At 34.6% G+C, this 24,912-nt stretch overlaps 2 protein-coding genes across 5 annotated transcripts in view; both read left to right on the plus strand.

Moving 5' to 3' along the window:
• The window catches only part of LOC108972454 (guanylate kinase-like), a 137,591-nt gene that overhangs the window by 36,011 nt on the left and 76,668 nt on the right, over positions 1–24,912 (plus strand). For all 4 annotated transcript variants that reach the window (XM_018939037.1, XM_018939038.1, XM_018939039.1 and 1 more), the window contains exon 3: positions 14,321–14,363. The gene's annotated coding sequence lies outside the window, so the exon portion shown is untranslated. The remainder of the gene's footprint in view (positions 1–14,320; positions 14,364–24,912) is intronic.
• Positions 1–24,912, plus strand: part of LOC108972451 (disheveled-associated activator of morphogenesis 1) — a 199,646-nt gene that overhangs the window by 34,027 nt on the left and 140,707 nt on the right. Inside the window, exon 2 of the mRNA XM_018939036.1 lies at positions 14,321–14,363. The gene's annotated coding sequence lies outside the window, so the exon portion shown is untranslated. The remainder of the gene's footprint in view (positions 1–14,320; positions 14,364–24,912) is intronic.

Consider the following 24,912-nt stretch of genomic DNA (forward strand, 5'->3'; position numbering starts at 1 on the left):
TTCTTTAACCAGGACACAATCTTTAAATATTTATCGATCAAAGATGATAATAACAATTCTTACACGAAATATTCATTCTTAATTCTGTTCTTTAAGAACAGTTGTTATTACAAAGGACCGTCTAACAACAATACTTTACTACTCGGGTTATCCAAATAGGCACTGTTCAAGTTCTCTTAAAGATCTACACAACTTTCGTTTACGTCCATTATGAAAAACAAAAATGTTTTAAAATTAAATTTTGAAAATAATTTTAAAAATTAATGAAGTTTGAGTTTTTCTGAAAATAATAAACAAAGTCTCAGGTTTAGAGTAATGAGTGCTTTCATTGGTGTCCAACTTTGCTGACTAATGAATAGCTTGGTTTGAGTTTAAGTTAAGCTGTTAGAGTTCGATCCCTTTAGAAGATTATAAGTATGTTTGGATTACAGTTCAAGTAGAAATGGGAAGTTTAGATCTCCTTAGAAGATTATAAGGACTTTTTTTTAGACTATTAGAAAGAAGTTCGATTCTGAAATATTAGGAAAAACTAAATCAATTCAAAAGTGAATTCCTTGCAGTGTTTTCGTTTTCGGGTTCCCCTTGTATCCTCAAAAACAAATCCTATCTCCAAGAAAACGAGTTTTAGCTCGGTATCAGAACTGATCAACAGAACAATCCATTAATGCAAAAAATTTATATGAATTCCTAAGATATGAAATATGCCTATAATATATTCGTACCTTAGGAATCTTATAGTTCTGAAGCTGCATAGGTTTCACCGATTAAAATTCACATATTTAGCGAAAAGGAAACCTTCTTCTTACAATTAAAGGGAAATAAACTGCAGACTACACACCCATATCACTTAGTCTCACTCTCTGTGATCCAGCCTATCATATAGTGCATTTCTGTGTGCTTCTGTATATTTTATTTTAGTTATCATGACTTTAATGCTGGAGTTCCATTCATTTTGCGTTTTTCAAACAAAATTGTCGTTTTTTTTTTAATCTTAAATCCGTATGATTTCAACTCCCAAAAGCGACATTCATAACCGCCTGTAAATTTGTTCACCCTAATCTCGTAGTAACAAAAAATTTTAGATTAGTGTCTATGTAAATATTTTTAATAATTTTTAAGGGAATACATCCTTTTGTATACAATTCTATAATGCCCAAGCTGGGGGTTGACACCATTTGGCTTGATTAGAAATGTTTTGTAATTTTAATTGCATTAGAGAGCCGTAAACCGTTAGGAAAAATGAATATTTGTACAAGTGAGTATAGAATATGCGTAGTATTAAGTGAGCATGTGATTAAGGAAGCTTTAGAGAGAGGGTAGTATGGGAAATTCTATATATATATATGTATGTGTGTATTGTAAAATGTTTGGTGCGAAGTTGGAATGTTTTCAAATTAATTGCACGTCACCGAAAGAAATTTATGCGCAACGAGCAGGCTGCTGGAAATTTATGAATAGTAAAAAAAGAAGAAGAGTAAAATGTGAAAATAATAAAAATGTAGCGAGGGGAACAGGCATTTGAGAAATACCGGAAAAAGAAAACACTTGGTGGAGTCGCAAGGTAGAACTTGTGGGGCAAGGATTTGTGCTTTATAGTATATATCGTCACCTGAAATGCAAAATAGCGTAACTACATTTTCGGAAATTTACAGTGGCATGAATGAAACACGAAATAAAATAGAACAGGAGTGAAAAAAAATTGTAATTTTGGTTAATACTGGCTTATAACTGAGCGCAGAACCTGAAAATGTTGAACGTATGTAACATTATGTATGTAATTTGAAGTAATGAAGCCTAGTCAATAAGACATTAAATTTCAAAGTTTTTGATGATACATTTTTTTTGCATTTCAGCTGACGATATATAAATATAAAGGGTGATCCATTTTGTGATACCCTACTTCTTTAAAGAAAAACACGGAATTTCAAATTTAATGGGGAATGTTTATTATTATTCGAGAGAGAACTTTTTGGCATTTATTTTTTGAAGATTATATCTTTGAAATGTTGTCCGCGGCTACATCTCAGATGGGCCATCCTTTGAGGCTGACTTTCAATGACTTATTCGAGCATTTCGACCGGTAGCTGGCGAATGACACGCGTGATGTTTTGCTACAAGGTGTGAATTTTTGAAAATTTCGAGCGCACATTTCCCTCACTTAATGTTCAAGTGCCAATAAGACACAGAAGTGCTGGAAGTAACGAAAATACTGCTGCCGTTCAGACAAGTTTTGCTGAAGACCACAATTTGTCCATTCCAAACCGTTCTCAAAACTTGGAACTGGTTAAACCACAATTTGCCGGATTGTGACCAAGGATTTGGGCTTGCATTCGTATACAATTTTTCTCATTCTAGAACTGAAGCCATTGGTAAAAGTCGTTAATTTTTCTGATTTGGCATTGAAAAAAATTGAAGACAATAACGATTTTTTTAAGAACATTATCTTCTCCGATGAGGCTCATTTTCATCTGAGTAGTGCGGTAAATAAACACAATTGTCGATTCTGTTGCGAAGAAAATCTACAAATTATTCATGAACAATCATTACATTTATAAAAATCGACAGTTTGGTTTGGCTTTTGGTCTTGTGGTAACATCGGTCCGTACTTGTTTCGAAATGCAGCTGGTGATACCATTACTGTCAATGAAGAGCGGCATGCTATAGATCGCTGATAAAAAATTTCTTATGGCCGCAATTGGAAGAAGTTAAACTTGCAGCAGCTATTTCTAACAAGGCGAGGCTACGTGCCACACAGCTCGTGCAACAACCGAATGATTTCGAGGAAAGTTAGGAGATTCGATTATTTCAAATGATTGTGACAGTTCAAGAATGAGGGATTTAACACCATTAGACCATTTCTTGTGGCGTTATTTGAAGCAATTCGTCTTTAGAAATAAACCAGTCTCTCTTCAAGCTTTAGCAGTCAATATTGAACGTGCCACACATAACATACGACTTGATTTAGTGGAAAAAGTAATCGGAAAGTGAGTTCATCGAGTTTGTTTTTGCAAAATAAGTCGTGGAGTCCATTTGAATGATGTTATATTCAGAGCTTAATTGTATCGTTTGTACTCCACGTTATATAAAAAAAAAATTTGAACTCCCTTAACTAGTAGTTGTTTTGCTTTTGAAAAGAAATCATATCACTCTTATTGGCAAACCCTGTATGTGTACATTTTCGCCTGTATAGTAGCACTTGAGCGCAGAAAGCAGCTTGTAGAGGTTTAGTCCTTTTATGCTTACATATACTTACATACAAATCCATATTTTTATATATTTACAAACATCTGGTAACTAAGCTCTATATTTCGCACATAAATATGTAAATATTCATATTTTCAAGCTTTTCATTTCGCTACAGGTCTATAGGTAGGTATTTGAGAACTGCATAAATATGCATTTTATAGAGAAAGGTCATTGCTATTTCACATACAGCCACACATAAATATATATGGGTATGTGTGCGTTATAGCAATACGGGGTGCATGTGCTCCCTCGTTTCGTTGCTAAGCACGCTGCTGTGATGATGATGATAAATGATGAAGTTTAGCTGCTAGCAAACGGCTAAAGGGGTGCTTGCTCTAGCGTCGATGTATACTTATGTATTTATGAAACATGTAAATGTATGTATGCCTACATGCATGTGCATTTGTAAAGGATGTTGGCAACGAGTGGGTGTTTTTTCGTTGATGGCAGCAGCAATAAAGACCCCGCTGCCAAAGAACTGTGTTGCTACAAACATACACAGTATAATACATATGTACATACATTACTCCCTGTGTATAGATATACATAACCACATATACATATATAGCTATATAAATCCTCATAAGCATACTATTAACCAGCGGGGGTGGGTGGCATGGAAAAAAATGCATTTGCCGCTAATAATAATTATCGTTTGCGTCGAACGCCTAAGAAATTGAGTTGTTCTGGTAATTTGCGGAAAAATAAATTTTGTGGTTCGCCGCTGCGCTTCAATGTATCAATTTAACAGCTGCTCATTTGTGGTAATTTTAACATGCATATATGTAAGTGCAAGTATGTGCTATATATGTATGTGTATGCAATTAAGCTATTGTAATTTAATTAAATGTAGAATGTGTTTTAAAACTGTATTATTGTTGCTCATATATTTTTTAATTGAATTACAATAGCAGATATTCGAGTAAATTGCAGAAAAATTTCGGTATGAATTTAAAAGTTCACAACACATTAAAATTTGTTTTTAAATTTATCCAATTTTTTTTTTTGAAATTTTTCCAAAAAAAAATTTTAATGTGTTGGGATTTTTTAAATTCATACCGCGTTTTTTCTGCAGTTCACTCTAATAGCAGCTGTTAAATTGATACTTTTGTGTTTTGCAACATGTTGCTACAGTTTTCTAACGTATTGATACAATTTGGCAACATGTTGCTATAGAGTATACTAGTTTTGTTCACCTAAAGGTTGTATGTATCACCTAAAAATAATCGAGATAGCTATAGGCTTATAATGATTAGGATGATGAAACAAGTTATAATCCGTCCGTCCGTGCAAGTTGAAACTTAAGTAAAAATTGAAATATCTTAATGAAACTTGGTATGCGGGTTCCGTAGTACAAAACAAGAAAAAATGCTAACTTCGGTTGCACCGAAGCTAAGTACGCTTCATAGATGCATTTATGTTAGTAACTACATATGTGTTCAGTTTGTATGGCAGCTATATGCAATAGTGAGCCGATCTGAACAATTCCTTCGGAGATTACATTGTTGGCTTAGAAAATAATCTATGCCAAATTTCGTGAATATATCTTGTCAAATGAGGAAGTCCCCTATGCAAGCATTTGATTCCGATCGTTCCGTTTGTATATCAGCTATATGCTATAGTGAGCCGATCTGAACAATTTCTTCGGAGATTATATTGTTGCCTTAGAAAATAATCTAAACCAAATTTCGTGAATATATCTTGTCAAATGTGAAAGTTTTCCACATAAGAACTTGGTTGCGATCGTTCAGTTTGTATGGTAGCTACATGTTATAATGGTCCGATATCGGCAGTTCCGACAATTGAGCAGCCTCTTGAAGAGAAAATGACGTATACAAAATTTCAAAACGATATTCTAAAAATTGAGGGACTAATGCGTCCCGTTCGCATGGTAGGAAGGAGGTGGAAGCTTTCCCGTCACGATTAAGAACTCATAAGAGGCGAGTATTTTTAGAGGTGTCTATCAACCAATTTTTCGGAATACCAAATGAAAAAAAACATTTTATTTACGCACTCTAATGTAAAAAAATATGATATTATATATAGGGACGCCGACGCTTCCTTCTGGGTGTTACAAACTTCGTGACAATCTTAATATACCCTGTTCAGGGTATAAAAATGCACGAGCCAATGCCTGTCAACTCGGCATCGGCACCATGCCTCGCAATTAGTTCAGAAATGCTTTATACCGCTACAATAACAACAAAAAATAAAACACTGTAATAACTTATCTAATCAGAAGATAGCACCGTCCACTCCCGATATATCGGTATTGTTAGAAACGACTAAAATTGCGATAAATCAGTAAATAAATATGCCAGAGACATACTCACTCGAGATTATTTGGGAGGACTTAATGTGAGCCGCGGTTAATATTAGACAATAGGCGTGGCAATGAGTTATATATAGTTAGTATATATAAAATTACTTGGGTTCTTTGAAGAAAAGAGAACGTGTGTAAAATTTCAAATCGACGTCGTCGACGACAATCGTCAAAAACTGGTAGACTAGTTCGTGTATATACTGACCGCTTCTCAGGGAGCAATTGCTAATTATAGGAATATTAGGTTATAGGATGTTAATTATAGTTTTTTTTTTCTAAATATTCAGAAACAAAATGTTTTCATTTCCTTCTTACTATGTTAAGACTATCCACGATTAATCATTCTCGCTAGTTTCGGCCAAAAAATGTTGATTTTATATTGAAAAACAATGATGCGATGTTTCAAAAGTGTTCTGTGTATCCTTAAACAACACCCTATACTTTGTAACTGAACTCAGTCAAATACCTATTGGAAACATATTTTCATATATGCGACTGCATTTCCTCTTAATTATCTTTATTCATGCTTGCATACATATATACGTACCACGCGATATCCTCTATAATGCATTCACATAACTCCCGCTTTCATGGCATCTGTTTTTCTGTTGCTATATTTAGCCGCCCTGCTCCACTCAACCAGATCGCGTCTTCGATATGTACATACATATGTATGTAGATTTGTAATATGGCTGCAATAATTTAATGACCATGACTGCGCTGAAAAGCAACAAAAATATACACAAATTAGGCTTTCGAGGAAAGAAAGTGCGCGTAATGTCTTTTCAGTTTTAAATTAAAACTTTTAATTTTCAGTCTTCCAAAGAGGGGTGCTCGAAAGGTAATGCTCCAAAATGAATTACTGATTCCGGGTAAATCTTAAAAATATATTAAAATAAACATAGAAGTATGGGAACATCTTTAAATTTTGTACTCTCTTCTTGAGAATATTTTATTGGAAAACCAGCTTCTTTAATTTCTGATTAATTTTTTTTTTTTTTTTTTTTTTTTTTTTTTTTTATTTTTTTTTTTTTTTTTTTTTTTTTTTTTTTTTTTTTGTTTGTTTACTGAATCCCTTTTAATCTTGAACTTGATTCTCTACCACCTTTTTTTTTCTGAACAATAATATACCAATAATCGCTAACGATCATCTATAGTATTTCAGTCTTTGATCTAGTTCCCGAATCACGTCTATTCTTCTGTATCTTTACTTTGAGAAAACCCCTAGCAAAACGTTTTTATATCCTATCCTAAAAAAAATATCGTCTTTGAAATAATTAGCATCTTTATTTTAGGTTAAGTTGAATACTTTCGACTCATAACCTCCCATAAATAGTTCCAAAGCTTTCTTAAATGATCTCATTGCTTCGAAGCAAAAATACACTTTATACTGATGCTCCTTAAATTATCTTATAGTGTTCTAGGGATAGCTACCAGATTTGTTTGAAAATTTTTACAGGATTCATGTCTTGAAATAGTTACCATAGTCTTCCATACTGATATGGGATGTTGAGTTTATGTAAAGATTGTGTTCGTCTGATCCCGTGATTCAAATCAAAATCTAAAAAAAAAAAAAATAGAAATCAAAGTTTTCTTAAAATAAACTCAAGATCCGTTAAAAACGATTATCATAGTTATATTTGCTTTTGTAGAGATTATGTCTGGCTTTTACTCTAAATAATTTCATTATTTCCTAGAAATAGTTATCAAATTCATTTAGGTTATGTCTGGGAGAGAATATATACCTCTGATTTGTTAGACGAAATGCTTGAGGTTATTTATCTCAGAAACTGTATTAGAGAGAGATAAGAAGGAAGCGCCATTCCGAACTATTTGATCGATGATATTTTTATTTTTTAAGGAAATTTTCGGGAAAAGGTCTTTACTCCCAAAAGAAGCAACCCAAATTCCGAATAACAGCCTTTGCCAAGTCTTTATATACTTCTTTGACCTCCCCACTCATATTTACATGTCTGAAGAATTCCACTACAAATGTGCAACCCAGATTGCCACACTCAAGTGTCGTATGCCCACGCTACGTGCTCATTCCAGTATTTCCTTTACATATCGGCAATCACTCTCATGCCCCAACGTCACTACCCTGCTAGCCAATGTTCTCACACGAAAGTGCGTTTATTTCAATACCATTTCCGATCTACCGGAAAACACATTGAAGGCAAGCAATTCGCGCGACAACAACAAGAAACCATAGAAAAGGCCCGATGCAAAGGAAAGCAGAAAGAACTGAGAGTTGTCTGTCTAGGTATTGCGACTTACACTCTGTGACAAGCATTTGAAAGCGACTCCAGCATTGATGCCCTCGCACTTTAGCAGTGACAGCTTGTGACGGCATCGTCTGTGGTTGACATGAATATGCAACACTTTTTGTGGCAGCAACAACAATTTACAGAATCACTTTGTATTTGCTTACAAATACAGTAGATTGGTTTACAACGCGCGTTGCGGATGACAGTCGTCTTCATATCGATTTGGCTTGGTCGCTGTACTTCGAATTAATTGAAAACTGTGTAGTCGGCGCTGATTTATTTTGACACTTAGATGGTTAATGAATGATTTGGTGGAAGTAAGTAGATGTCTTCTTACTTCATTCTAATGATTAATTTTCAACACGAGCTCAGCAACAGCAAGGACAAAGTCAACAAAATACAATTTTGCGAAGCTAGTTTGAGTCTACTAGTATTTTTAAGTTCAGTTGGAACCATAGAGAATAGGAAAGCTGGAATTATTCTTCTACTCATATTTTGTTAACGATTCGAATTAACGAACGGTGGCTTCGAAAGTCTGTCAGATCTCAGTTCAGTTAAAGTTTTAGTTGAGTAAGAGAACTCTTCTATAAACTTGGTGAGCGGTTAACTTTAAGTAAATCTAAGTTTTCTTTCGATACCAACAACAATATCGCTGACGATTCGATACAATTTTCCGACGGGTAGGATTGTAGAATCACCGAGTTTCTTTAAAATTAGCAAAGATTGATTAGATTAGATAAATAAATGAGGATTGCTGGTGTGCAGTCAATTAGTAGGTATTATGAAGTCGCAGAACCTACAAATTGCAAAAATAGCTATACCCATGTTATATAAGTACGTGCCTCTTGAGCTGTCAGCAGCCAGTATAGAAGACGAAAAGTAAGTAAGCCTGTGTTTATCCCTTGGGAGATCGATTACATATTTATATCTTTTAAGGTTGTAACCACCCATTGGCAATTTGACATGGCGCATGCCTTGGTGTTATTCCCAATACCCCTCTCTATCCACTCTTGGTACTTGCGGAGCAACGTCTTTATGGTATGGGGACCAACCGCTATGAAAGTTTCGGGTTCTACCATTTGGATGGATGCTGCGGAGTGGGCGATGTGCAGCTAGTTCATTCTCGGCTATACCTTTTTGACCAGGCACCCGGAAAAGGTGCACTTGGTTACAATCTGATAGACGGTTCAGCCGTTCTGTACACTCGTGGACCAATAGCGTTTTGAACTTGTATGTAGAAATTGCTTTTAGTTTTGCTTGATTGTCGCTGAGTACTTGTAACTATACGTTCATTGTGATAGTTGCTTTGGAGTTTTATCTCTAAACACCGACTTATCGCAAAGACCTCTGCTTGGAATATGCTCGGAAAACTACCAAAAGGCATGTAGAGTTTGGTGCATGAATCTGCGACTCCTGTACCAATTCCCTATGACGTTTTCGAACCGTCAGCGTAGCATTTGGTTGTATTGGTTGTCAAAAAAGTCTTGCGATATTATCGCTAGTTGGAGCTGAGAGCGCGTAGTTCTAGTTTTATTCGTCGCATCGGGTCATGCTATACCTTTTTGGAAAGCTCATTTCACGTGCCAACACGTTCTTTCTTTTAAGTCGTTCGTGAGTTATAGCGTCGCAAACATGGAGCAAAATAAAGAGATAATACGGCATATTTTACAGTACTACTACGATAAAGGCAAAAATGCATCTCAAGCCGCCAATAAAATTTGTGCATTTTATGGACCGATACAGTTACCATTACCACCGCACAACGATGGTTTCAACGTTTTTGTTCTGGTGTAGAGGTGGTCGAAGATCCACGCTCCGGGAGGCCCCATCGTCGAAACGATAAAAATAAAATCGCTGAATTGGTCGAAAGAGACCGGCATGAGTCATCGAAAAAAATTTTATGAACAATTGAAAATTGGAAAAAAAAAATTAAACAAAAAATCAATAAAAACACCGCAAGAGTTTTATTATCCCCAAGCAGTAGCTCGAGAGCGGAATCGTTACACCTTCTTAATGAAGTTTACACTTTTGGTAATACGATCCCTTGGTAGAAGAGCCAGTGGTATTTCACCACTTATGTAAGTGCTTCATGCGCTGGCAAAGGCTGATTAAATCATAGTGCCTTTTCGAGCTTTAGCAGCGTTGGCGGCAACAAATTTGGAATTGAATTAATCAAAACTGTATTGACTTTTCTCTTATGATCATATGATCCGTCGACCGGCCATTTCTTAATCAGAAAGATTTAAAAATTAATATCATTCTTTTTTTTTTAATTTTAAATCGAAACTTTTTAAGCGTATCATAAATATTACTTAATTACTTTCACTTAAGAATATTTTACCGGATATATGTATACACATATTTAAGGCATATTGGCTTTTCCCTCATGATCCGTCAAACGATAAAAAATTCACGGAGAGTCGTTGGTAGAGCGCGCGTTTTGACATTCTTTTGCCGAAAGTAATGTGTTCCTTGTGTTCAAAAATACCTGTAAGATATAGAAATATGTTTTTTTTTTTTTTTTTTTTTTTTTTTTTTTTTTTTTTTTTTTTTTTTTTTTTTTTTTTTTTTTTTTTTTTTTTTTTTTNTTTTTTTTTTTTTTTTTTTTTTTTTTTTTTGTATTTGGAATCGAAATTTTTTAAGCGTATCATAAAAATTACTTCCTAACTTTCACTTAAGAATGTTTTTCCGGAATCTAACAGCAAGCTCAGTCTATTCTCCACACTCCACTCACTTTCATTACTGTAGTACTTGCTGTAATGTACTCGTTGACCCAAAATCAGCATTTCGGTCGTATTTTCCAAGCATTCACTATTACATGCACCACTTCTAATCAACCCTAATTGCTAAGAAAATTCATTGCAGAGCAATTTCCTGCGCAACTCAATTACACACTCAATTAACAATTTATCGAGACAGATTATCTGTGATTTTACGAGCAAGCTTCAAAACTAACGAAACCCAAACAAGAAGAAATGCTTAAATGCAGAATGAGTAGTAAAAGAAATCGATGAATGGAATGCTTAAGTGCAAGTGGTTAAGTGGAGTATGGTAGGAGAGAAAAAATTATAGCAGTGTGGGGAAAATATACTGAGATTAACAGTAGGAAGTATCACGCACCGGAAAGGGTTGTGAGGCTAGCATGTGCGTGCAGGGATCAGTTTAGTATATATAGAATATAGTTGTGTATACGAGTATTTACATATGTATGTATATACTAATATTTCTTTAGTATTTATCAACCTCGCCTAGTCTTACAGCGAGCCAACGAACTGCTTGAGATTTTGAAGTGCAGCTAAATGAGTGACTTAATTGCCGGCGCTCAGCTTGTGAGCACCAGACACTTGCGTAAACAAATATGATAAAAAGTGCACTTGAAGGCATAATGACAGTAAATCTTACATACATTCGCATATATAATAGTTTCGGTATTAAAAACTATTAAATTTTCTAAGTCAAAACGCATTATAGCAAGCCTGAGCGCCCATTGCGCTTATATGCAAATTATTTTTACAACTTTTTAATATTCTTTTTTCTTTTCATTATTATTTCTTCTTATTACCATAAAGATTTGGTTATACGCACCCTTTTTTACGACTTTATTACGGTATTCATTGAACAAGCACAAATTCTTTTATGTCCCCGAAAATTAATGAAGCATATTTGCTGCTGCCCGGACACGCCCACGTAGGCATGAAGTCATAGTTGCAAACTTTTATGACCTACTGTAGAGTTTCCTGCTCATTAGTTAATTATATTATGAGCTCCATTGAATAAGCTTGTGTGATATTAGTTAAGTAACTTCATACCAGCACTTGGCTCCACAGAGCACACATTTTGCTGTTCAGCGTTATGAAGTCTATGCTCACAAAGTAACTCATTACAAATAGCGACGTATTAACAATACATACATATGCACATAAGTCGGTTCATACTCGTTATTTATTTACTCGTATTAGACCTCTAGTCTCTATTCGAAAAGTTTACTTTCAAAGAAATAAAAAGTTATTCACTTCACTTATGTATTTGGATCCATCATTCATTATACAGGCTGGCTATGATGCCATATATAGAACTACAGATCCTTTATAATGTCATAACAGGTTTCATACGAGCTAAAGTTTAGGTCGTACAAGAAGTCAACGCTTTTCTTAGCTGATATCTAATTCCGATACTTCAGCCAGTCCTTGGAACTGTCATGCTTCTAGATATCTAAGCCTACTTCTAGATAAGACCGAACATGAGCAGAGCAGGTCTCTCTCATACCTACTTCCTGCACTTTCTGAATGTGTCGTCGTTATTAACGTCCATAAGGATTGTATATGATGTCCTTAAGTTGCAACATTGCCTTGGTTAACAACCATCCTTTAGTAATTTGAGGTCGTGTGAGTAAAAGACATGCATGTTTTCGTTCCGTTCCCTTGCACGTGATCCTGGCGATTCTGCGTGTCCATAAGACATTCCAACTTACCGTGATCCGTTTGTGAACCCTTTCGGAAACTTCATTGCGTATCGTTTAGTGGCTTGCGTATTTCCTTTACTGGTTTAATAGCCAAGCTCATTGCACTTGTGACAATCTTATCAGCTATTCCCTTCCGGGTGGCCGGGAAGCAAAGTTATATGCAGCCGCTTTTCGACAGCGCCATATCTGCTGCCGCGAAGCGATGTGAGATTAGTGCTCTAATTTTCACTTGGCTCTGAACGTACATATATGTACATATGTTGGATGTTCTCTATGCCGTTTCCTTTGTTATTGCAGCCTTCCTTATCGTTAAGACTTCCTCCTGGACGTCGACCTGACAATTCGATAGATCGTCTGAGATCTAGCTCCGCGTATTAAGTATCGGCACCAGCTTCATGTGTAATTTTTTATTTAGCCGTGTAGATATTGGGGGTTCGGCTGGTAGCTCGCGTTTCCATGCGCCCTCTTTAGATAAAGCGTGAGGGTATGTGGTCTAATTTATGCGCCAATCCCTGCTTATATCGGTCTGTTCCAAACTAGTTTGACATTTTCGAAACCGATTAGACCGGAGTCAATCTTGACTACAGACAATTTATGGTGTTCAGTTAGCAAACAATATTCAGTACTATCTACAAATTTTGAAGCTTTGAAATAAAAATCTTTTTGTAAAATACTACCTGAGTGAGTGGATTCAGATAGGTTCCATTTAGACCGAAGCCAGCCTTTACAGTGCGTCCAGACAGCATTAAATTGCAGTTCTGGTAGCTGTTATCGTGGACATTTCTAGATGTCGAAGCTTTAAAATAAAAAAATTTTCTGAAGGTTGCTACCTGAGCGGTTTGAGAAAGGTTTTAAGTGCCCCCCACAGGCAAATAAAGGAAACTTGTAGAAATGCAGACTAACCACTACATATAGACTGAGCTGGCATATGCATAACATGAGAATGTAATCGTCAAAAAACAGTCTGGTCTGTGACTTTTGGCTCGAGGCTTTAGAGCATGTATACATTGTTACCAAGTGATTGTAAAAAATGGGAGACAAGTCATTGGAACGATGTTTCGGCAATGTAACTACTACTTCTCTATTAGCAGAAGCTCTTTGGAGGATGTCAGCCCTCCGTTTGGATTGTATGAAGTTCATAATATTTCCGAGCTTTTTTGCATGTACGTATATATGAAAATTGATTATACTGCCTACTCGCTTGATTCGAATTTTTGGTTTGTCTGCTATAACACATTCCATGGCATCAATTTCCAAAACATTACTAGCAAAGGCAATAAAAATTGCAAAAACAAAAAGTAAATATGAAAAGGAAAATTACTTGACTGGTGGGAGATTTGCTGGCAAAAGTTTTTTCTTATGAAAAATTAGAATTGGGCATTCATACATACAACTGTACATGTGTACACTTATTTTAGCATCTCTTATTTCAGCCAACATCCCTCGTTCATCTATTTTCGCTCCCTACAAAAACTCATAAAACACAAATATTTCTACCGAATTGGGTCAGTATACTCAGGCAACAAAGTTATGATGTAACAAATTGCTATTTGTCTAGGATAATATGCACTTTAGTAGTAAGTATTCCCAATTTGATGGACCAGTGGCGCCAACGAGCAGATACAAGTAAACTTGTGTCAAATTTGTTGGAGAAAAATACGGATATTCGTCTTCTATTCGTTACTTCTTTGCTCGCTATGTACGAACTCGGCCTTTTTCTATAAAAAACTTACATGTGAATGAAACAATAAAGTTATACACTAAAATGTTATATTATATATACCTAAGCATCAATATGAAATTGTTCGACAGCTTGCTCTACTATCTCCATTTGTTAAGCTAGACACTTTAATTTATGACAGTTGTGTGTTCGTTTCGCTTTCTAAAACGTGGCAATTTACATAAGAATATTGTATATAGATATATTTGTAGTTAGTTGCTGCTTAGAATTAATGATCCTTGCATAATTTCGTCACATATTTTATAATGTAATTAATCATCTCTACTTCCTTTTCTTTTCAGTTCGCCAAGGTCTAACTCTCCTACAACTTTTATAAATGATAAGGTAAGTCCTTTGAGATGTTCAATAATTAGTATTGTAAATAAGTGGTTAAAGAATTTTTTTGTGAAATTATGTGTGATATATTGATCTATCTACAAATGCATATCATGTGTGCTATATGCCTCTATTATAATCCAGCGACACACAAAAGTATGACTAAATTAGAGAACGTTTCGTATTAACTGTTTTAGAATGAAGTCGTCAGATTAAACATCAACTTAACTGTGGATTCGGTTAGTTGTAGCTGTCGCTTGTGTTGTTTTATAATTATATTGGTCTGGTTGTCTGGCCACAGCGGTATCGCAGAAAGCTTTAAGAGAGAGCTTGCCAGCCTCAAGCCAAATCAGTCAAGCATTGGTTAATTACCAGCAGCTACGCAGTCACAATGTCTTCTGGTATAGGGAACTCTTCGCTATCAGTAAGGGTCAACATTCAATGATTGTAGAATTTATAACTGGGCATTGTCCGAACAGGATTCAAGCAATAAGATGGAATACTTACTGGTTACTAGCTGCATGAGCTTTTTGGAAGAATATGAGATAGAATCATGTCAATACTTGCTCCTCGCATACCGTAAAACCTCTCAACACGTTCTTCTCGCATGTTCCGATCTTTTCAGATGAACACAAAAACACCTCGGCTCACAAAGAACTCTACATAATAGCCTAAGTGTGATCTCCGGCCATGCTGAGGGATCAGCTATCTAACCTAACCTAAATTAACATAAGGATTTGGTTGACCCCCAGCGTATCTCAGAACATACAACGAGTTAGACCCAAACAATAAATTATTGTTTATGGCTAACCTTCGCATGTCGAAGAAAAGGATGCTTAGTAGAGCGAAATCTCAAGATTTCTGAAGTTATCCAACTTGAAAAGTCCTTCGGCAGATAAGGTATAAACAGTTTTTTGTTAAATAATACAATGTACATAAGGGCCGCGATTTATAAGAGCAATGAATGGTAGAAAAAAGTTCGGATTATTAGACCTGAAAACTTACCTACCCATTTGCTGAAGTCAAGTGAGAGACAGAAAAGTCAGAATAAATTTCGGCTGCAGAGTTCAAAAGTTCTGTGTCAAGTTAAAATGCCTACCAGTGACTAGACGTCCTGTTTAATGGACAAAAGCACATACTTGACCGTGTCCGCAAGTCAAAACATGTCTAGTCAAGTTCATAAATTTTTTTAAAGATTTTATTCAATCCACTCTTTCTTCTACAAAGGGTTAGAAAATTTATGAATCGGTCTTTGTGGCGCGATATTTATACTGATGGCATCAATTTTTCCTTACAATTCCAGAATTTCAAGCATTTGCCTTGTGAAATCACTCTTCAAGCGAGAGTCAATTAGAACTAGAACATGACGTAGCTTTCATTGGGTATTTTACACGCTGTGTACGGAGTTTTATTACAATGCGGCTTATACTTGGAAGCTCCCCCAATTTAATAACCATCACTGCCGCGTAGACAGGTCATTTTAATTTGCACGAAAGTAAATATGGAATACCATTTATTTTTAAGAAGTATTAAATAACCGACGAAAGTTATTTGCTTTGCTGCAAACTGCTTCACTCACAATTTTGGAGCGTATTGGGTCTGCGGATGATATGCGAAACCACCCCCAAAGTGGAGGGCAAACATATTTACGGCAGATACCATATTTAATTTTCGGCTTAGCCTCCGTAAAAATATTTCCGTGCGCACCCCAAACGGTCATATGAGACCAGTTAACCATATTTGTACGCGTCTTCTGCCTTCTCCACCTCCTGCTCTCATATAGACTTACGCATGTAACGAAACAAAATTGCTCGCGTTGGCACGCAAAGCGCGCAAACATTTCGAAAATTGTTGAATTCCACAAAACAAGGTTTTCGGAAACATGAGCAACGTGTAGCGTAATGCAATATTAACCCTTGGTTATGTTGCTTACCTCCCGTACCTATTTGTATTCAATATGAGGTTGGCGGCAACTTTGAATGGGTTGTTTCTAGCGCCATTTTATGCTTGGATTTATGAGCTCGCGTGTCTCGTATATTTATATTTACTTGCCTTATATATCATTGAAGCCCTTCGCCGTCTGGGACGCTATTGATTTTTCTCTTACTACAATTTTTGTGGAGCAAATTGCGTGCGAATTTTTATATTTGCTTTAGAAGCAGACTAGAAGGGCTGTTTTCACGCTTCTTGTGGATATTTTTATTAAAAAAATATGAAATTTAAGGAGAAAGATGTTAAATGTTGTCGTGGCTGTTCAAGTTTTCGTACTGATGGAAAACTACAGTCTGAAAACAAAAAGATGCATTTAGTTTATTCAGGTTAACACAATATCTGGGCAAGTTCATAGTCGCTAGGTCAGCACTAAATTGAGCTGAGCTGAGCTAAATAAAAACAGGAACCGATGGGTACAAATTGTGTGCAAACGATTGTGGGCTACAAATTAGAATGCACGGTGCTGAGCTACATTTGGACCTACCGAACCTCTTTAAAAGTAATTTAATACTCTTTTATTTTTTGTCCTCCAAATATTTGGCTAGGCTTCTGTAATTAGTCAGTTCGACTGATTGGGTATCTACCGGCTTTACTACAGTTGCGATCCAGTTGGTTTTAATTGACAAATCTTCGGTGTTTTGCTGTACTCAGTTGGTTTTTTTTCTTGCTATATTAAAAATATACCATCACGCAATAGGTCCGAGATCTTGCGCATTTCATAAGAAAATGATTTGCTAGTTCTGTACAGTACAGTAGTAGTAGAGAATAGTAAGAGAGTAAGCACAACATAAGGTGGAAAGGCCCTAGGTCAAAGTTAATCCACACTACTCTTTAGTAGCCGAAGTGATGCTACATGTACCTTCCTCGTATTACAACTTTGAATCGTGCAGCTTCGCTACATAATATCAAAATACTTTTTAATCGCTACGATAGAACTGGCAAGCATTATCCAACCAACTTCGACTCAGTTGCCATCGATACCAATAATCGGAACCTTAACTGGTATCATACAGCAATTATAAATTATCATCTTCTTTGGATTTTTTCCCATGGAATTTGGTTGTTCAAGGTAACTCTAAGGTATCACCCATATTCTTTGACTTTTAGCAGAGTTCCGCCAACTTGAGACCTTCTATATGTTACGTAGTCTCATACAGTTTTTGATCAATAAATAACCTAGTGATATCTAGTAATAAGTGGGCATTGGTTTCTCAACATTGCGACCATGATCCTTCTTTTGGAATATAAATACTATATAATACTAAATTTTTGCGAGTTTTGGAGTATGCTTCATTCAAAGTGATGTTAAAAACACCTTCTAAGTCCAAAAAGTAGCATAAAGTAAAGTTTACATGTTCCAAAGACGTTTTTCTTCTGAGAACTGCTAACTTCATCGAGCTTTCTTTACAGTGTTTATACTGGAATAGTGAAGACCGCATATTTTCTCTCTCTTTTCGCGAATATAATATAGTCAAAACATAGTACTTTCAGTGCAGTAATCTTCTATAGGGTTCATTATAGAAATAGTAGTAGCAGATGATGTGATCCGTCGAAACGTTTCTTGGCCTTACCGTTATACGACTTCAATGGCAACTAAACCAAACCTTACAGCCCATGCGGTGTCTAGATAACCGCTACAATAACAACAAAATAGCCTGACGATAGCATATCGAGTTTAAATTGAAGTTACTTCTGCGCATTCTGTCAGCATGAACTTCTTCAGTAGTTTTTATTTTATGTGGAGACTTCATAAACCGTAATTCTGCTGCAGATGTATTTGGTCTTTACTTTGGAGAATTATTGAGTCCTTTTTTTTTCGTCTACGCTTCCTATTGTGGCTTTTATAGGAAATGTTCCTCCCATCTTTTGCTAAACTTTATTACTTCGCCTAGTGGGTTCACTTTGCTACCATCTTTCCTAATTATTATGTTTTAGCTGAGTGTATAAGAATATATATGGCAGAAGCTATAATTATTTATATATATATATATATATTCTAAAGCACAAAGATTTACAGCTTCCTTTCGCCTTTAAAAATGCAATCCATTCGGTCGCTTGCACAAAGAAATTAACTTCAAATGAAGTGAAGTTGGCTGCGTCAAAGCTGTCATTCGATTGTTCTGCTTTATCTGTCATCATTTGGGCGGCTTTTATTTTATTTCGCTTACTGCTGGCTTTGTAATTTTACACCCCAATTCACAAAGAAACAATTGGCATACGAATTGGCGGCAAAATAAGACGCAAAACGGCGTCTTTAAGTCTAGATATGTGGGCTATATGGCAGACAAGATGGCTGCTGCTGAGTTGTGGCGTTTTGCTTGACACAGAAAAAGTGGAGGGAGAAGTATAGTATATGGTTATGTGAAAATATATATGGAAACTTCTTCAGTATATAGTATATGTATGGTTATATGTATAGGGTGTGTACATGTATGAAAAAGTCGATTGTATGCACTCAAATGTGATTTTAGCTGTTAATTGGCGCCACAAACAACTGTGTGCTCCATTTAACGACAAAAAATTAATGTTAATGAAACAAGCATAGTTGTTCTTCATTTACCAACGCCTAAATGCATGCAACAAATTTTACTTATTGCCGTCAACATAACAGTATAACTCGCAGCCTTAAAGTATGCGGTGCATTTGTAATGTTGCTAACATCTAGTGCTCTAACACTAGCGGTAACGAACGTTAGCATATAAAAATTAGCAATTATATATTTTTTCAATTTTATTAATAAAGTATTAAAGTTTTTAATTTATTTAGGCATTAGTACAATATTTTTAGTTGTTAGCTTATAAAATTTTAAAATTATTTCAACATTGGTTTTGAATTCAAAAATCAATTTCAATAAAGAGATTTGTATTGAAAATCATGCATTAAATTTTTTATGCACAAAGACTCTATATAAAATATATGGAGATTGCAATTTGGAATATTTTTCGATATTTAATTATACTTTTAGTTTTAATAAAAATAAAAAAATTAATTAATTTGTATTAAAATTTTTTTATTATAAATTTTTTTCTTTTCTTACAAAGTATTCATATTTTTTATTATATTATTTATTATATTTTAATTATTATGAATTATTTCTTTTTATTATTTTTTTAAGTTTAAGTACTTTTTTATAGGTTAGGGTTAGGTTAGATGACTGATATGGAGAGATCGCACGTAGACTGAATACGTAGTTCTTTGTAAAGCCAAAGAAAAGAAAAATTCCTGTGTTCAAACTTATATATTAGCTAGACGCTTAGTGGCCAATAAAAATTTGCGCATACTTTTAATTTCCATTTCCGTCAGTTCGGTGCGATGTCTGAAAATATGCGCTCCCAACTGTTTAAGTCTTGACATACCAAGAGTCAAGAAGAAAGTGTAGAGATGTTTCCACCTCGTAATTTGTATGGACTTCACGGACTCCAATAGGTCAATAGCCTGTTCAAAACCCCCATGACTAGGGAGAGATTAGTCTCACTGAAGGTCATACGATCGTTCTTGGGCCAAATGGATTTTGCGACAGAGTCTGTACCGTTGGTGACCCAGCGCTGGCCAAGCTACTGCGAAGTTCAACTATCTAGTAGGTGAACACAAGAGAATATGGGATCACCAAACCGCTACCTTTCTACTGGTAGTGGTTCTAGGGTGCCTTTGCTTGTTAGATCATCCGCTTTACAATTTCCTGCGATCCCGCTTCGGCCTGGCACCCATACCAGTCTTATCACAAAGACTCTTGATGCTTTTGATAGTCAGGTTAGTCGCTCCTTGACCAAACCTCAACGCACTGTTAATGAGTTCATGGCTGTCTGAGTGGATGGTCACTTCTCTGAAGGAGGCTTCTTTCGGAGCAGTAAATCTATTGCTATCTTAACGGCTACAACCTCGGCTTGGAAAACACTAAAATAGTCAGGAACTCTGAAGCTGGAGTTGTTAGAGAGCAATCCCAGCTTTCCCCCAAGCTTTGACCCATACGTAAAGAAGCTCACTGTCCCCCTCTTCCAACGGTTTCTCTCTACCCATAACTCTCTCGCCAGTAATTGACATAGTAGGAGCCGCCAGAGTTCTGTTTGGCGACTCCATGATCGCAGTGGCCACAATTACGAAGTCTGCCACTACTGATAACCACGTTTATCATACATACATACATTATATACCTAAAAACTGTTCCTTAAACTCGCTTTAAACATCATTTTTGAGACATGATGGGTATTTAACATCTTCTGATTGGAAATTGAGCGACATTTTGTAAGTTTGTTGAAATGATTTTGTTTGTTTTAACAATTAAAAATCTTTTAAGTGGTTCTCCGGTGTACACCTTGGCAACAATGTTGCAAATATTTATAAACGAAATATAAATTTTCAGCTTAACGAAGAGCAATTTACTTATCGAGCGAAGAATTTTCACACGCAATTACTTTAAGACACGCCAGATAACCATTTACATACATACCCCCGGCTTTAATTAACTGTTAAAGCACACATATTACAGACGGTATCTGCGCCGCAGCTGCTTTACGCATCAACAATAACAAATTTAGCGTCGGATACGCTCTGAAAGTCAACAAATTGCTGGCTTCTGCAGAAGTTATGACCTGCAAACAAACACAAATTTCATCCATATTTTGGCAGATAACAAATGACAAATGAAAACGGAGACGAAAAATAACAAAAACAACCAGCAGAATGTGCGAAACACAAATAAATAATTAACAAACACAATATGCCACATTTAAGTAATATAATAAGTGGACAATTTGCATTCAAATTTGTTTAATTAAAGTGGCGTTTTTATCTTTCGGTCGCCTTCTCCGCCAGAATTCAGTCAAAACAGTTAACAAAGCATGCCGTAACACGCGCTGTAATTAAGGCAAATGCGCAAAAACTACAACAACAATATGAAATTGTAACTTCATAAATGAGGGAGCTGAGGAATTTTGCGTGTTGCGCAAGCCGAAAATCGCCAAAACCGTAGCCAGGCGGCTTTCTATGGGCGCGACAGTTTGTCTGGCGTCAAGAAATTTGTTTTTAAATGCTTAATCACGTGGTTATGCAAAATTTGTAAACACGAAAATTCACGCATTCGCTGTCTATTGTCCACACAATTGCTTTGACAACTCGGGGTGGGAAACTCGCGCCCACAAATTTCGAAATTTTTGGGGGATTATAGTAAATTGCTGGCGGCAAAGTAAACCTATTGCGCAGTTTGATATGATATGCGTAATATTTGTGTGTTTTTGTTATGTAATATGTTGCTGAAGGTGTCAGTGTTTTTAACCTAAAAAAAGGAAGTTTTGAGTTGAAGTACCGTTACAGATTTAAAAAAATTTTCTATATAAAAATAAATTTTCGTAAATAATTGCATGGCAGCATGACAAAAATTACAAGTTAAATTATTATTTTTCATCACAACGTAATTGTGTTACGCAACGAAATTCCGTCACACACAATATAGTGAATACAGACAAGTTTTAATTTTTATTTAATTACTTCATTTAATACTCATTTGCGCGAAAACAAAAAGCAAGGTTGCCACCAGTTTAAAATTTATAAAATAAAAAATTAAAATTAAAAAAATTGTGTGAATTTTTATAAATAATTGCGTGGCGGTATATAAAATAATAAGAGCTAACATTAATACTTTTTTGGTGTTGCCATCTTTTTAAAAATTAATAAAATAGTTAAATGAAGGATTAAATACATGTATAGAATTAAAGAGATGCAAAAAAGCTTAAACCTGAAAATATTTTTTTAACGGGTTGCCACTTTTTCTGAAATATGGTATTATTTAATACATTTATTAGGGTAAAGAAATTGTAACAATATGGAATCAAACGGCGGAGATTTATGAACGCCATAGTTGGTAACATTTTTTGTGGCGAGTTGCCACCTTTTGTGGTTTTAAATAAATTAAAATTCTCATAATTCATTTTATAAAAGATATGATTATATTTGTCAAACGAGTTGTCACTAATAAAAAAATAATTTGAAGTCAGTCTTATAGAAAAAATGTTCTATGACAATGTGTTTATAAGCCGATTTATAAAATCCTCAAATATCTTAAGTGGTGTGCTGCCACCTTTTACAGAAATTTTGATTCCATAATATTGATAATGTTAGTCAAACTGATTGCCATTTTTAATTAAATTTAATTCAGTCAGAATTAAAATAAATAAATATTTATAAGAGTTGCCACCTGCTTGAAAATTTTGTTTTTTTAAATAAAATTCAATTGATATTAAATATATTATTGCAATATGAGAGAGAGAGATTTATAAAAGTTTAAAATATTTTAGGTAGAGTGCTGCCACCTTAACAAATTAATTCTGCATAATTTTTGAAAGAAAGGAAGTAATATAATGTGGATATAAAAAGAAGGCTCATAGCGTTAAAACTCGAAAAGTGAAGGAAACGTTGCCACCTGTTTGTAAAGTAAACTTAATGCTTATATTTTCTCTATTTATGCACAATTTTCATTTCTAATTCACCCAATATCTTTATCTCCACCACCACTATTTATTTATTACTAGCAATGTGTTATGCATTCGTTTCAATTTTTATTGCTACGTGCTATTATTTACCCAAAGGCTTCCTGAAAACTCAATCAGACATCCGCGCACAAGTGAATGCTGAGAAAAACACAACAACCACTGCATATAAAGTACAACAATCACTGAAAAATTACCACACAATAACCGATTGACATTTTGGCGGCTGCGTCGGCGGCGACCAACCATTGCCTGCGCTCGTATTTCCTATGACATTTCTCTGCTTCCTCCAGCCTCATAACACGCGCATAAAACTTTGTGTGGAGATGAATTGAAGTGAAATAAAAATTAAATAAGATAAAATAAATTTACTCATATAAATCGCTGGGGAATGACAAGCCACACCAGCATGAACGGCTGCAATGACGTCAGTGCTGCCGTAAGTTTGGCTTCTGCTATGAATTACTTAATTCATTGTTGCTTTTAGCAATTTCTTCATTAGCGAAGTGCTTTAGGTTAGTAGGTATAGGAAGTAAATATTGTGTCGAAAAGGCAGTGTATAAATTTTGAATAGTTGGAGAGAAATTAAGAGAATAAATGAAAAAAAGTACATTTTTGGCGAGTAAAAGTGCAGCTCGAATTATTTTCTCCAAGAGCAGCTTGAAGAAGTCGCACGAGACGGAGTTGCCTTGCCTAAAAGCTCGTTTGATATCGAACGGCTCGTAGAGGTGCTTCCCGATCCAGGAGGAGCTTTTGGTATTGCTCAAAATGCATTAAATAATAAGAAAAAAAACCAATAATTAAAAAACAATTTTTTATAAATAATTTTAAGGAACTTTATTTAATTTTTTATAATTATTATTTATGATTTTTTTAATTAAAACATTTTCTAAATTTTTCTTCATTAAAATTTTTTTTTCCAATTCTATTTAATTTTTTTTCGAAAAATTTTAAAGTTTTTGAAACTAAAAGTTTAAAAAAATTTCAATAAAATTTTCAGAAATTTTGATTATAAGCGAAATGTAAAATATAGAACACATTAATAATTTTTTTATTTTATATTATACTTTTTATTCATTTTGTAAATAATGGTAACTCACTTATTATCAGTTAAATATATAGAGTGCAATTTTGCTACTCTAAGCACTCAATAATTAATTAAAAAATTTACGTAGATTTAAATGTTTTCAATATTTGTGTCTCTAGTTTTTGTTTAAATTTTTTTTTTTTCGGGAATTCGTTTTGACTTAATAGATTTCTAATTCCAACCATAAGCTGCATTTTCATAACAAATATTAATTTTAGTCATAAATGCCACATGAGTGTGGGCACTAAAGATAAATGCGGCCTTGCAGCATCCGTTTGTAATTTAAAATCTATACTTCAAGCTGACATTTGAACTTGACTTTTAAATGTTAGCAGCATGCTATCTACCCATAGCCCATAGAGAGAGCAAGAAAAAATCAATTAAACGAAATATGAATAAATAATAATGAACAAAATAATATTTAAAAAAATATATATATAAGGTGTTTTCCAAAGTAAACCGGCCTTAAAAAAAATTAAAAAAAAATAAAAAACAGAACAAATGGTTTTTTCGGCAATATCAATTTATATCATTCAAAATAGTCTCCTTCTGCTTCATTACAGCTTTTTGCACGGTCCAAACAAATGTCGAACGAGTGTTTTAGCTCGTTAGCCGAAAAAACTAAAATATTAATCTTAAAAATTACAACATTAAAATTTTAAGCTTAAATTAATTAATAAGATGCTCTAATATATAAAAAAAAAAGCTTGATATATACGGAAAAAATTAAAAAGATGTAATAATTATTAAAAAACGTTTTTAATCATACAAAAAATATTTAAAAATGCATACTGTATTTAAAAATTATAAAATAGAAAGATTAAAAACGAAAATATTAACCAAAAAATTAATTTAAAAGAATTAACAAGATACTCTAATACCTGTCTCTTATACACATCTAGATGTGTATAAGAGACAGAGCGTAGGCATAAGAGCCTTAATTTTTTACATATATTTTATGATTTTCTTTTTATTATTTTTTTAAGTTTAAGTACTT

The sequence above is a fragment of the Bactrocera latifrons genome, unplaced genomic scaffold (assembly GCF_001853355.1).
Source record: "Bactrocera latifrons isolate USDA-ARS-PBARC rearing strain unplaced genomic scaffold, ASM185335v1 scaffold_4, whole genome shotgun sequence".
NCBI classification, from domain to species: domain Eukaryota; kingdom Metazoa; phylum Arthropoda; class Insecta; order Diptera; family Tephritidae; genus Bactrocera; species Bactrocera latifrons.